The following is a 12758-nucleotide window of genomic DNA, read 5'->3' as shown; positions in this document are numbered from 1 at the left end:
TCCCAAATCACCAGGACACTCATTTTTCTCTAGTGATCACAGATCTTTCTCCAGAAGGGACCATAAGCTGGAACATAAAACAAGCCTCAAGAAATTAAAAAAAAAAAATTGAATATACTCAAAGCACATTCTCCAACCACAATGGAATACAAATAGAAGTCAATAATTTTTGAACTGTAATTCTACTAGTTACTTCCTACATGATATAAAATACACAAACTCTTAAGGACAAACCAGTGGTTTTGAACTCAATGTAAAATATGTAATTTTAGACAACTATATAAAGGTGGGGGAATGAAGGAATATAGGAACATAGTTTATGTGTCCTATTGAAGTGAAGGTGGTATCAAAGAAAAACAAGATTGATACGGATTTAAGAGGTTAATTCTAAGCCCCACAGTAAACACAAAGAAATTATCAGAGAATATAACCATAGAGATGAAAAGTAGAGTTTGGGTTAAGAGAAATGGGGGAAGGGGCAATGAGGAGTTAAGAAATGAGTGTAAGGTTGCTGTTTGAAGTGAAGGGAAATTTCTAGTAATGGATGGTGGGAAAGAGCATTACAACATTCTAAACGTAATTAATCCCACTAATGAAAGGCTAGGGAGGGGGTGGAATGGGAAGATTTAGGCTGTATATATGTTTCCACAACTGGAAAAAAAAAAAAAATGTCTAACTAGACAACAATTGAATGCTAAGGATGAACTTGGATGGGACTGGAGGATAGAGGACAGGTGCCTCAAAGGGACACAGTTGAGGCTAAGGAAAAGGAAATACAGAATGTAAGCTTTGTATCATTGTTGAATCTATTGTACTTCTTAGCTGCGCTTAATGGGATTGCATAAAAGAATGTTCTTGTTCATGGGAAGTGTATACGTGAATTATAGTGCATGTTCAAGGATGTGTGCAGCTAACCCTCATATGTTCAGAAGACAGAGCAATAGATGATGGATGATAGGGAGGAAGGGAGGGAGGGAGGGAGGGAAAGAAACAGCGATGTGACAGCATGTTAAAGTTGGTGGATTGAGCGATCGGGGGAGGGGGGTCAGGGTATGATGGAATTCTGTGTATGGGGCTAGTATTGTTTTTGAAACTGTTCATGTAACTTTGAATTTATTTCAACATAAAAAAAAAAAGAAAAACAGAGAGACTTTCCTGGCTAGATAAAAGTCATCTGTGCTATGTTTAAGACACTCATTTCTCCTAGCACCAGTTTAGTTTTACAAGTTTCCAATTCAGAGAGAAAAGATGTCCAACTAAAACTAACTCTGTTGTGAATACTGTTGAAGTACAAGAAAGGCTTTGAATTAAGAGAGAAAAAATAAAACAATTCAAATTCCTTAAGCAGAAAGGGAAACTTGTTAACAGAATATAAGGGATATCTCATGGAAACAAAGAGCAGGATGATGAGTGGGTCTCAGAAACATGGGATACAGAAGGACGTTCCCCTCTATCTCATGTTTATTTCTCTCCACCTGTCAGCCTCTTTCTTCTCTATTACTGCAGAGCAACTTTCTCCACATGACCAAAAATAGATCTGCCAAGAGCAACCCAGGCTTATACTTCATGTCTTCAGTACTAGAGAGAGACTGACCTAGCATTCTTTCTGCTTCCATGTCCAAATTGAATGTGCCACCTTAAAAAGCAAATTCAGGGGGAAAAAGTGCCATCTTATAAACACTCAAACAAAATCATTAAGAATTTTATTCCTGTAGTCCCATACCTCAAACCTAATCCAAACAGCTCTCCTTCTATATTCAATCCTATTTAATTTCTACTCATGCCATAAGGCTTACTGCATGTCTCATTTCCTCCAAGAAGCTTTCCCCAAGTATTATATACTTCATTGATCTATGTCGTGCCTCCACTGACAACATGATACATATATTACATCCTTTATCAGATTTGCTTTTATTTGTTAATTATTGTATCAGTACAGCTGGTTTGATTTTGTTTTTATTTGTTAATTACTGTATGAGTACAGCTGGTTTCCCCTTCTAGATTTTAAGATCCTTACATATTTTATAATGCTTATGGCTCACAGCACTAATAATTAAAAATTATCTTTATTCTGTCCCATGCAACTTGTTACACAATACTAAGCGCAGTCTTAAACTCAGTTTAAACATGTTTGGGTACACACCTTGGGCAGATGAGGTTTAGCATTACTTAAACAAAGCACACAGCCCCACAGCAAGCACATCAGATGAGTGGCAGGGTTACTGAGTCTTTCTTGAGATGTGCACTGAGTAATATGCTCAGGAAAGATCTCAGGGCACCACATAAAATACAGAGGTAAGATCTCAACAGTTTTCAAAGTATGTGACAGTGCTTGGTGGCCCATAAAATGCTGCACTAATAATGAGTTAGGAGTAAGGACAATATACCCTACCTTTACTCTTCCCTACTTAAAGAAATCCCAAGTTCAGAAGACTTACAAAAAGGTACAGTCTTTCTATAAGGCAATCAATGTTTGTGGTTCAAGCCAGATTTGCAAATCTGAGGCTTGTCAACTAAGGCATAGGAAATGATAAGCAGGGTTCACGAATTTGCATGAACTGAATGACAATCACTTTGACTTTGTGAAAAGTAGGAATTATGAGGTATATTTAACAAGCACAATAACTAGAATCTGATTAACAAAATGTTATGGGAAAAGGTTCCGTGGAGAGCACCTTGTATAGAGAACTCATTAAGATTTTCCACTAGAATATTTATTGTGAGGTTGTAAAAAGTGCTCCCTGAGCAACTAGAAACAGCATTCTGAAAAATTAAGATGAATTTCCCCTTCCATATTTGTCTAAATTATTGTTTCTTGCATTAATCCCCACCTTGTTTCCTCACTTAGGTACAGTGCTTAACAGTTAACAGCATATTCACATGTAACCTTTAGATGATGTTTCATCCCTTTCACAGCTGAAAGAAGACTTAAAAAGTTTCCCTGCCTTGTCAAAGGTAGATCACATAACCACTGATGTGAATTGCACAAATTCCAAGTCAGTGGTCTGAAAAAATATGATTTTACTTTTATGTTTTTGTTTTTTTTCCTGAGACATGTATGTCCATAAGGCAAAGATTTAAAAGGAGAAGTGAGGAAAAGGGGGGGGAGGGGGGGGGAATCTCCTCACTTCTGGATTAATTCCCTAAACTCCTAAGGACAAAGTTTATGAAGGATTTCCATGGAGGGGGGATAGAGAAAAAGGGGAGCCCATCTCCAATGATTTTGGCTGAGCTCAACTGCAGTGTAAAATTTATCATTTCTTTTGTTGTTTTTTGCTATTCCAATTTGAAAGGATTTATGTGTGTGTACAAATATTTTTTTTTCATTTAAGTTAAGCAATGATATTTTTTCAAGTCTATCTAGCAAGAGCAGATAATTGACACCAAATTGATCTTCTGAAGTCCCACCCAAAATATTCTTTCCTTCCTATCTCCTTTGACTACTCCTGCAGAGGGATGTTTTTGGAGGAAATTAGATTCACTGTTTGCATAAACTAATGTATTTAGCTGATGGCTGTGCTGGTCCAATTAACTTCTCTAACAACACGGGTGAAATGAGGTTATGGTTATGTTTATAGCCAATTAGAGTTGTTTTGATTGAACACTCCCTTTTATAACCTTATTTACAGTTAAGAAAGCATAGTACTAAAAAGTATTTTAGGAGATGGGAGAGGAAGTCAGGGGTAGGGAGGATAAATGAATTAAAATATCTAGGGCATGATATGAAGTGTATGACCTGTCATTTGCTCCCAAAAGAGTATTAACTTGATCTTCACAATGACCGAAAGAGGAAGGTAATTTATTATTTCTATTTCACATATGAAGAAACTGAGACAGAGTCACTAGGGGCAAGGTAGGATGCTTAAGAATTACCCTGACAAGAGAAGTGTTCACATCATAGGAAGATGGTAAGGTTGAATCTTGAAGGATGGTGAGTATTTACTTGGATGGGCAGAGAGGAATAGATGATAGGAGTAGAGTGATGACATTCAGCGTGAAGACGGCAACAGATTTGGGGTGACAGGAGAGAAGAACCCTGAAAAACTGGAGTGAGAGAGATGACTGGTAAGGTCAGTTGTGAAGGACTTGGACTGCCAGGTTAAAAATCTTGCAAGCTCCCCAGATACATCTGTCCACCTAGTCCTCTACAGGTTAGTGTCCACAGTTGAACTTTGCTTCTTCCAGAAGATAGCATTTGAAGAGCAAGCAAGGACTCAGATTGCAACTGCTCTGTGCTGAAGACCTCCATCCAGACCCCAGCTAGCCTAGAGGAAACCTTGTACTGATTAGAAAAAGCACCCCTGCAGATGAGCACACAGCCAGGTGAGCAGAGCACACATTTGGGTGAGTTAGGAAAGGAGCTCCCTGGGCAGGTGCAGCCCTGGTTGTAAAGCTTGGCTGGTTTGACACAAGCTGACCCCAGCCCCAGTCGCACTCTGATTCAGAGCACACAAACTGCTCAAAACCGTGCACATCAGCCTGGATTGGCCACATCCTTTGAAATCATCCTTCAAAGTTGCTAAGGTTTGTATGATTTTCTATAATCACAAAGACTGTTTATGCCCAAAGGTGGTAATAAGCACTCTTATATGTAGATTCAGAGCAAAGAGGTTATAAATTGCTTGACAGACAATTACATGATATGCAATATGTCAGAATCCAGTAATCATATCTAGGGTAATCAATAGTAAAGAGTTCCTTTTTTACCTTAGAAAATTATACTCAAATATGTTTATTACATTATAGTTTATATTGGAATATAATTGGAAGCAATCAGGTAATTTTGACCACATGATTAGATTATAATGTAGCCATTCAAATGTTTACATTTTATGTTCCTAATTCCAGGGAAGAAATGTTTATATTAGGAAAAAAAATTTTAATTTTAAAATTGTATGCAGTTTGACAGTCAACTATATATCTTTAAATGTATTTATTTAAATATGATTAAAACGAGTAAAAGGAAAATTTGAGGGGCAATGGGAGTGTTCTAAAATTGAATTGTGATTATTTTTGAACACTTATAAATGTAATAATATTCATTGAACTGTACACATACTATTGTTAGGGTATATAAATTGTATCTCAATACAGCTTTTTTTATTTTTAGAAAAAGATTAAAACTGGTGGAATTTGGTGAATGTAATGCAAATTCTTTTAATTTACTTCTTATACTTTTTTGACATTTTCCTATTTATTTTATGACATATTATTAAATTATTAAAAATGATTTCAATGCAATTCAGTTTAACATACTGAATTGGCAAGAGAGTTTTAGTGAGAGCCCTGAGGGCGGTGCACACGCCACATCATTTGGAAAGAATGCACTAATGAATCCGGATATATTTCAAACAAAATATATTGTTTGAAAGCAAGGTTTAGTGGTAACAATAAGCATCTCCCACACTTCATAGATATACTTGTCTCTGTTAGAAAGGAAACAGTAACCTTAACAGTTGAGGAGAAAAGCAGCTTTTGTAGAGAGTTGGCAGAGGAAAGAGAATTTACCATCCTATGCGAAAAATGAGAAACCTGCCAGTTTGTACTTTATCGCTGGGAAATAAATGGAAGTGAAACCATTTCAAAGAGTTGTTTCACCGACCAGAGTGATGAGGCCACTGCCTCCCCACACTGCAGGAGGGTGCAGGGCACACAGCCTGATTTCTACAGGCAGTTACCTTCCTGGGAGAAGCGAATGGAGCTAAGCCAAACAGGCCCAGGTTACTTATCAGACATACTATTCCACCTCTCTCGGAGGAGAATCAGCAAAGGGACGGGCAAAAGTCAGGAGCCACATAAATAAGTTCTCTTCCCAGGGAAGGAAATGTTACAATTCTTCATCATTATAAGTGATGCATAAGAATCACCTGTGAAGCTTGTCATAATTGAAGGTTCCCAATCCAAATCCATGTATGTTGTAACTCAATGGAGTCGAAGAGAGGCTCATAATCTGCATTTAAAACGTCTGCTTCCCCTGCCCCCCTGCTCCCTACTGTGGTGGGTCTGTGGGCTATGCTATTAGAAACTCTACACCAACTCAGAGGTTTGATTTGAGGGAACTGAAAAATTAAGGAATGTCCATGCATAAAACCCTATTTAATAATTTATTGTTACCAGTGTTATTAGCATCAATCATTGAATTGAGTTTCTATTCACCTACTTCCACAAGTAACAATGTTTATGGAGGAAAATTTCTTCCCTTGATTTGGTCCAAAGAAAATGCCAAAGAAGATATCAAATGCACCAGCTACTTAATGACTTCTCAGTGAGCTGAAAACCATTTCTTTAAATGACTTCCAAAACTGTATTTGTCAGGAGCTATTTATCCCATCAGAGATGACATTTAAGGGTTTGTAACCCTGCATCTTATCCCAGATTTTTTCAACAAATAACGGCTGAAAAAAATAACACCTTGCCTCTCCCAGGATCTTTGAAATAAGCCAAAGGCAAACTCCACCCTTCCCTGTTCATACTTAACAGACATTAAGTATGACGAGTTTGGGAGCACATGGGTGCCAACAAGGAGCCACAGACCTTTGAAAGCTGCTCCTATTTCTCTCTGCAGAGGCTTCATTTGTTTTCTTTGCAGGTTTTACTGGAAACGTCAGCATCTGATTGTTTTGATTAACTGTGGCTCCACACTTTGGGCAACCCAGGAAGGGAAGGGCGTTCATCTCCTTTTGACAGAGGGATCTTCTTTATTAAGAGGAAATTAACTTGCCCAAAATGAAAGGCTTTGACATCAATAGCCAGTTCAGTATATAGCTTTTATTGTGGGACTGTGTGATTGTGAAAACCTTGTGACTGACACTCCCTTTATCCAGCTTATGGGCAGACGAGTAATAAAATAAAGATAAATATATATATGAAGTATATGGGGGGGGAAGGATAAGGGTTATGGGATGTTTTGAGTGTTCTTATTTATTTTTATGTTTTTCTTTATTTTGGAGCAATGAAAATGCTCTAAAGTTGATTGTGGTAATCAATGCACAACTATATGATGATACTGTGAGCCACTGATTGTATACTTTGGATAGATTATATGGTTTGTGAATATACCTCAATAAAATTGCATTTAAAAACAACAGCCAGTTCGAACACCACATGTCACTTTACCAAATTAAAGTGATAGATGTTTGAGGTGTTCTTGGATTTTACCATTTATGATAAGCAGTTGTTTGAAGGAAAAAAATGGGCCCTCTCTTGGCAGAGCTCAGGAAGGTGCTGTCTCTGCAGGGAAGATTCAGGCTCCCATCTAATGCAGTCACAACTACCTGTGCTCAACCTGACTCCCCAAGAAGGGCCGCTCCCCCTAGTGAAAACTTGCCTGGATTTTGATGACTGCATTTAATCCCAGAGCCCAGGGAGAAACCACAGGAGGGTGGGTATCATGAGATGCTGCCTGAAACATGGACACTGCCTGGGTGTCCTGGACAAAGAGATTTTTTTTTTTAACAACTTTCATCATTACATTAACAATTTTAGTTCAACATTTGAAAGACATACTATGTGCTAAGCACAGTGAAAGTGTTATACTTCCTTTTACTCTCACAACAGCTTTGAGAGGGAGATGTCATTATCCTAACACCACCCTGTGGAAACTGAGGTCATAGTGGTAAATATTTTTTCAAGGCCACACGGCCATGGTGCTAGAAACCGGGTTTGTCTGAATCTGAAGCCCATGTTCCTATCTGGTGTGTGTCAATACATCATCACATTAATCTACCACTGGGAATTTAAGGGAACATAGGGAACTTTTATCCAATGATCTGGGTTCTTTGTTGAATGATCACCCCAAGAATTCACTGGTCCAAAAAGGACCCCATATATTTGACATGATCTCAAGATTCTTTTGACTTAGCATTGAAAAGTAGGGTGGGTATTATCATCACCATTCTACAGTCAAAGAAATCGAAGTAAAGAAGGAAAATAATTTATCTAAAGTCATAGCTGATAATTAGCAGAGCCAAGTCCAGCACCTGTACCTTTTACTCTGAATGTTTTTTCTACTACACCTTAGAAAACTGGGCAAATAGTAAGGAGGCACCTTGAAGACCAGAATTTGGAGAAAGCTGAGAACATTGAACTTTTTCTGTCTGAGCCATGTCCTTCTTATACCCAAATGTCAAGAAGGGAGATCTTAGGAATTGCAGCAGTGCACACATTTGTGCATGTATGTGTATAACTGTGCAATTAAACATGCATAGTTTCCTGTGGCCCCTCCCCACCCCAGATGCGGACAAATGCAACTAGGGACAGAGAAGCTTTGCATTTAGAATGTGGCTCAGCCATCTTTATTTTTCCCTATGTCATCTATCTTGAGACCTAGCATGAGGGGCAGGAGGTTAAGTAGGTAGACAGAAATGAAGAAGGAGGCTTCATTTGATTCAATGAGCCAAAATGATAAAAATCTGTTTTTGAGGGTTTTGTCATTGGGAAATTACAAAATTATACTGTCTAGATCTGCTTTAGCAGTGGTTGGGGGAAAGGGAGTGAATACAGGAATGCAGAGATGTCAGCCAGGCCAATTATATTTTTAATTCTGGTCAAATTTCCCCTGTGGAAATTGATCACCAGAAAAGATTAATGTGTCATATAATTGTGTTTCCTGCTTCTAATGGAACCAGGTGATTCAGAATTTACATGTTAAGCCATGTGATATTGCCCCATTATTACCAGTTAAACTGTAGGGGTCTAGATTTCAGGGGGAAAAAAAGGCGCCAACCCTTCTTTTCTTTGGAAGCCAATCTGGAGCTCAGTGGAGGAAACGAACAAAGTCACAGCTTGTCTCTGATGTGGCTGAGAACTGGAATGCAAAGGAGGCCCAGGCAGAGCACGTGTTTAAGAGCAGCCTTTGTGCCCCCAACTAAGCTAAAGCTCTGAAAAACTTAAGAGATGGATAGCCTGGGGGGAGTCTGGTGAAGACATCAATCTTAGACATATATCACTAATGGAAAACCGGTAGCACACTAACCACAGAAGGTGCTGGGTCCTTCACCACTGACAAGTATACTGCAAGACAAAAAATAATAGGCTCCTATATTCAGACACAAAAAGTATGAATTCTGTCTTGACCAGTTAATAGTTACATTGGCTTGGGCAAGTTACTTAGCTTTCTTAAGCTTTCTTTTATCATCTATAAAATAGGAAAATGTCACGTGGATATTAAATAAGTTAATGAAAGGAAAGAGCTTAGCATAATTCCTGACATGTTATAAATCCTCAATAAATGTTAGCTACTATTATTAAGAGAAAAAAACGGGGGGAGAAAGTCAAGACTGGGTACGACCAGGTAGGATACAAGGATATCTTAAATCAGATATACTTACAGCAACTCGGGCAAGATGGCGGCATAGAGAGGAGTGGAAGCTAAGTAGTCCCCCTGGAACAACTACAAAAAACCAGAAACAACTAGTAAATAATCCAGAATAACTGCGGGGGGACAAATGAGACCATCCACTCATCATACACCAACCTGAATTGGGAGGAATGCCCGAGAACACAGCATAAAATCTGTAAGTAAAACCTGCGGAACCAAGTTGTGAGACCCCTCCCCCATAGACCGAGCTGCAAAGCCTCGTGGTGCCAGAGAGAAGCTCTCTCCCAGCAAGCGAATACAGCTCAGCTGAGCTCCAACTGGGGTTTTAAGTAGCGAGTGTGAACTGCTCACTACAGGTACGCATCCCCAAAAAACAGACAGAGGCTTTGGGTGATGACTGACCGGGGAGAGCCGGAGGGTCACCTTGGACTGGGTCTGAAGGGGACTATCTGTTTCTTTTTTGGCTCAGTGGAGAAAGCCCCAGTCATTTTCAGTTTCCAGGGCTGTGACTCTGGGAAGGGTGGAGACAGCACAAGCAGAGAGCGAGACCAATGAAATGTTAATGACCTCCACCTGAGGGGTCTGTCTTCTCTAGGAGGAAAGGGGTGAGGCCCTTTCCATTCAGAACCAGACCCCAGAGCCTGGGGGAACACGGCCATACCTCCTCACACCAGTCAAGAATTATAGGCTAACAGGCGTCACCTGCTGGGCAGAAAAGAACAGTGACCCGAGGCATCAAAGGGTGGAGCAATTTTCTAAGACACACCCTCAGGGAAACCAGATACTGAATATTTCTTCCCTCTGGGACCTGAGCCTGTTCTGGTCTGGGATATCCTAAATCAGCAACTTTAGGGAACGCTTGGCCAAAAAGACCTTCTGAAATGTGACTGCAACGCAAACAGGGAGTGAAGTCCTAGGAATCTTCAACCAAAGAGAATGGATGAGAGAACAGTATCTGTAGAGATGACCTCTTGGCCTGGAGTAATTTCATAGCTGACACTTGTGAGTAGAGACCCCTCTCTATCAGGCCCCCTGGTCAATCTCCCTGATGGGCCTGGAGTTCTTAAAGGACCAGCAGTCAAGTGGACACCAAAGGATGCAAACAGTTAATCAGATGTTCTTTTTTTTGCCTTAAACTATAGCAACCACTTTATTCTCTTCCTCCTCACTATAAGACTCAGTCATCATTTTTCTTTAATCTTGTCAACCTTCATCACTGGAATGGAACCATAGGTATAGCAATGCTTGCTGTGTTTTGGGTCTATCAGTGCCCACCCATCTCCACTGAGGGAACTCCTTTCCCTACCTGCAGACCCTACAAAGTATGTGGTTTAACATGTGATCCCACTCAACCACCCCCAACTCCGTCTCAGCTGACTGGACCAGGAGTGGATCCCTCCTGGTAGGGGTGGGACATCAATGGAGTGCACCAAGTGCTGACTGGTTCACAAAAGAAATAAAGTTAATGAGACCACTTGGATTGGGAATTTCAACCAAGAAACACAAAGAAAAATTCTGGATTATGGAGTTAAAAGTCCTCAAAGTACAGTATGGCTCTCAGGTGCAACATTTTATGAAGAGGTGGAATCCCAGAAGCAGCAGATCAGGTGAAACAGAATGGAGAGGGATGCAGAGAGACCCAGGGAAATCAGGACAAGGAAGATGGCAGAGATACCACATTGCAGAACTGTCCTTCTGGAGATGTGCTTTTTGATCTTCCTGAGGCCTGGTGTCTAGCTTTTTCTGAATTCCCTTGAGACCTAAGTGTGGCCTTCTATAACACCTCCCTCCAATGATATCATTTGAGCTTTTTTTTTTTTCCTTGCCACAATAGTCCTAAAAAGAACAGAAACCTGAATTAATTCTAAAAGCAAATGCAAAGAGGATCCAACTGAATTCTAGTTTTCTTATCCTAAAGGATCTCTGCACACTGGCTGATGTCTTGAAAACGACCCAGAAAAATCAGATGCAAAGTAACAACATCTGGCTGGAATAATAGTGGGGAAGTTCCCACTTGAATCCAGTCCCACTAAGTAAAGACTCCACATTTTTCCTTAGGAAGGCATCTGTGATGGTTTGGAGCTCTGTGTACCCCTAGAAAAACATGTTCTTAATCTTAATCCATTCCTGCAGATTTGAACCATTGCAAGTAGTAACTTTTATGAGGTTACAAAGGTGTGGCCCAACTGAATTTGGATGAGTCTTAATCCTATTACTAGAGGCCTTATTAGAGAAGTGACAGGGAACAGTCAGAAGCTGGAAGTCAAGGAAACCCAGAAGAGAAAGGGGAAGACACCACCATGTGTATTGCCATGTGATGGAAAAGCCAAGGAACCCCCAATGATGGCCAGCCGGTAGGAGACACCAACCCTGGGAGGAAACAAGCCTTCTTAGCCTCTGAAACCATGAGCCAATAAATTTCTGTCATTTAACCAACCCATTGTATGGTATTTACTTTTAGCAGTTAGGAAATTAATACAGTATGTGGATGACCCAAGGGCCAAGGAGAAAAAATATAAAGTCTGCAATTGCTCAGATCATAGTTTAATCTTAATTTGGGCCAGTAATTATTTTGTAAGGAAGAGTTTTTTTGTTATATTCCTATTTGTTTGTTTGTTTATATCATGCTGGGCTCATGGCTTCTTATTCTATGCAATGACTGATAATCCATTTTATAATTATTTATTTCCATGCTCTAATTGTTCTCAATTTGGCCAGTGGGATGCATTCAAACAGGCTCTGTGGCCTTTGGGCATGGCCTCATCATTCCTTGGGCATTTCATTACTTTCTGGCAAAAGAATGTGTTTCAGGCTCATCTTGTACTTACTTTGCCCCAGCCCCAAAAGAGCCAGTTCCCCTAGAAAACCTGGTATCTTCAAATGGACTGAAACATTCAGAAACAAAGATCTGACTAGTAAATAAGCTCATTGTTGATGGCATGTCATTGTTTTAACCTACATTTATTTCTTTATTTTTAAAAAATCCATAAGTTCCTATTAGTATCTCCAAATCCAAATAAATACCACTGTACACCTTCTAGCCTTCCCCCTGCACTGAAACAGCCCTGCCACAAGCTCACATGGTACCTCCTGTGAATGAAGAAAAGCCACCCCTTCCTCCAGGAAGACAGCCTGGCAAGCGGAGTGTGCACTAGTGTTTGTGCCCCAACTCTCTCTTGGCTGGGTGCAAGCTGAGTAACAGTAACCCATAGAGGCCTTCAGTAAGTTGTTATTATTATGATAGACACGTGTACATAGTTTTCTTGCAAAATGTTTTATAAATAGGAGAATAGGTGGTGAAACACAAGAGCCATTAAGGTTTCAGTTTGATAGGAAACTCAATGCAATCCAGCATGTGTCAACTGGTCGTAATGGAAAATTGATTGCACTCACTTGTTAACAGATCATTTTTCCTTCTTTTCACCATCTGTTCTTTTGT

This window comes from Choloepus didactylus, chromosome 15, assembly GCF_015220235.1.
Source record: "Choloepus didactylus isolate mChoDid1 chromosome 15, mChoDid1.pri, whole genome shotgun sequence".
Taxonomy (NCBI): Eukaryota; Metazoa; Chordata; class Mammalia; order Pilosa; family Megalonychidae; genus Choloepus; species Choloepus didactylus.
This window is presented reverse-complemented; position numbering follows the sequence as displayed.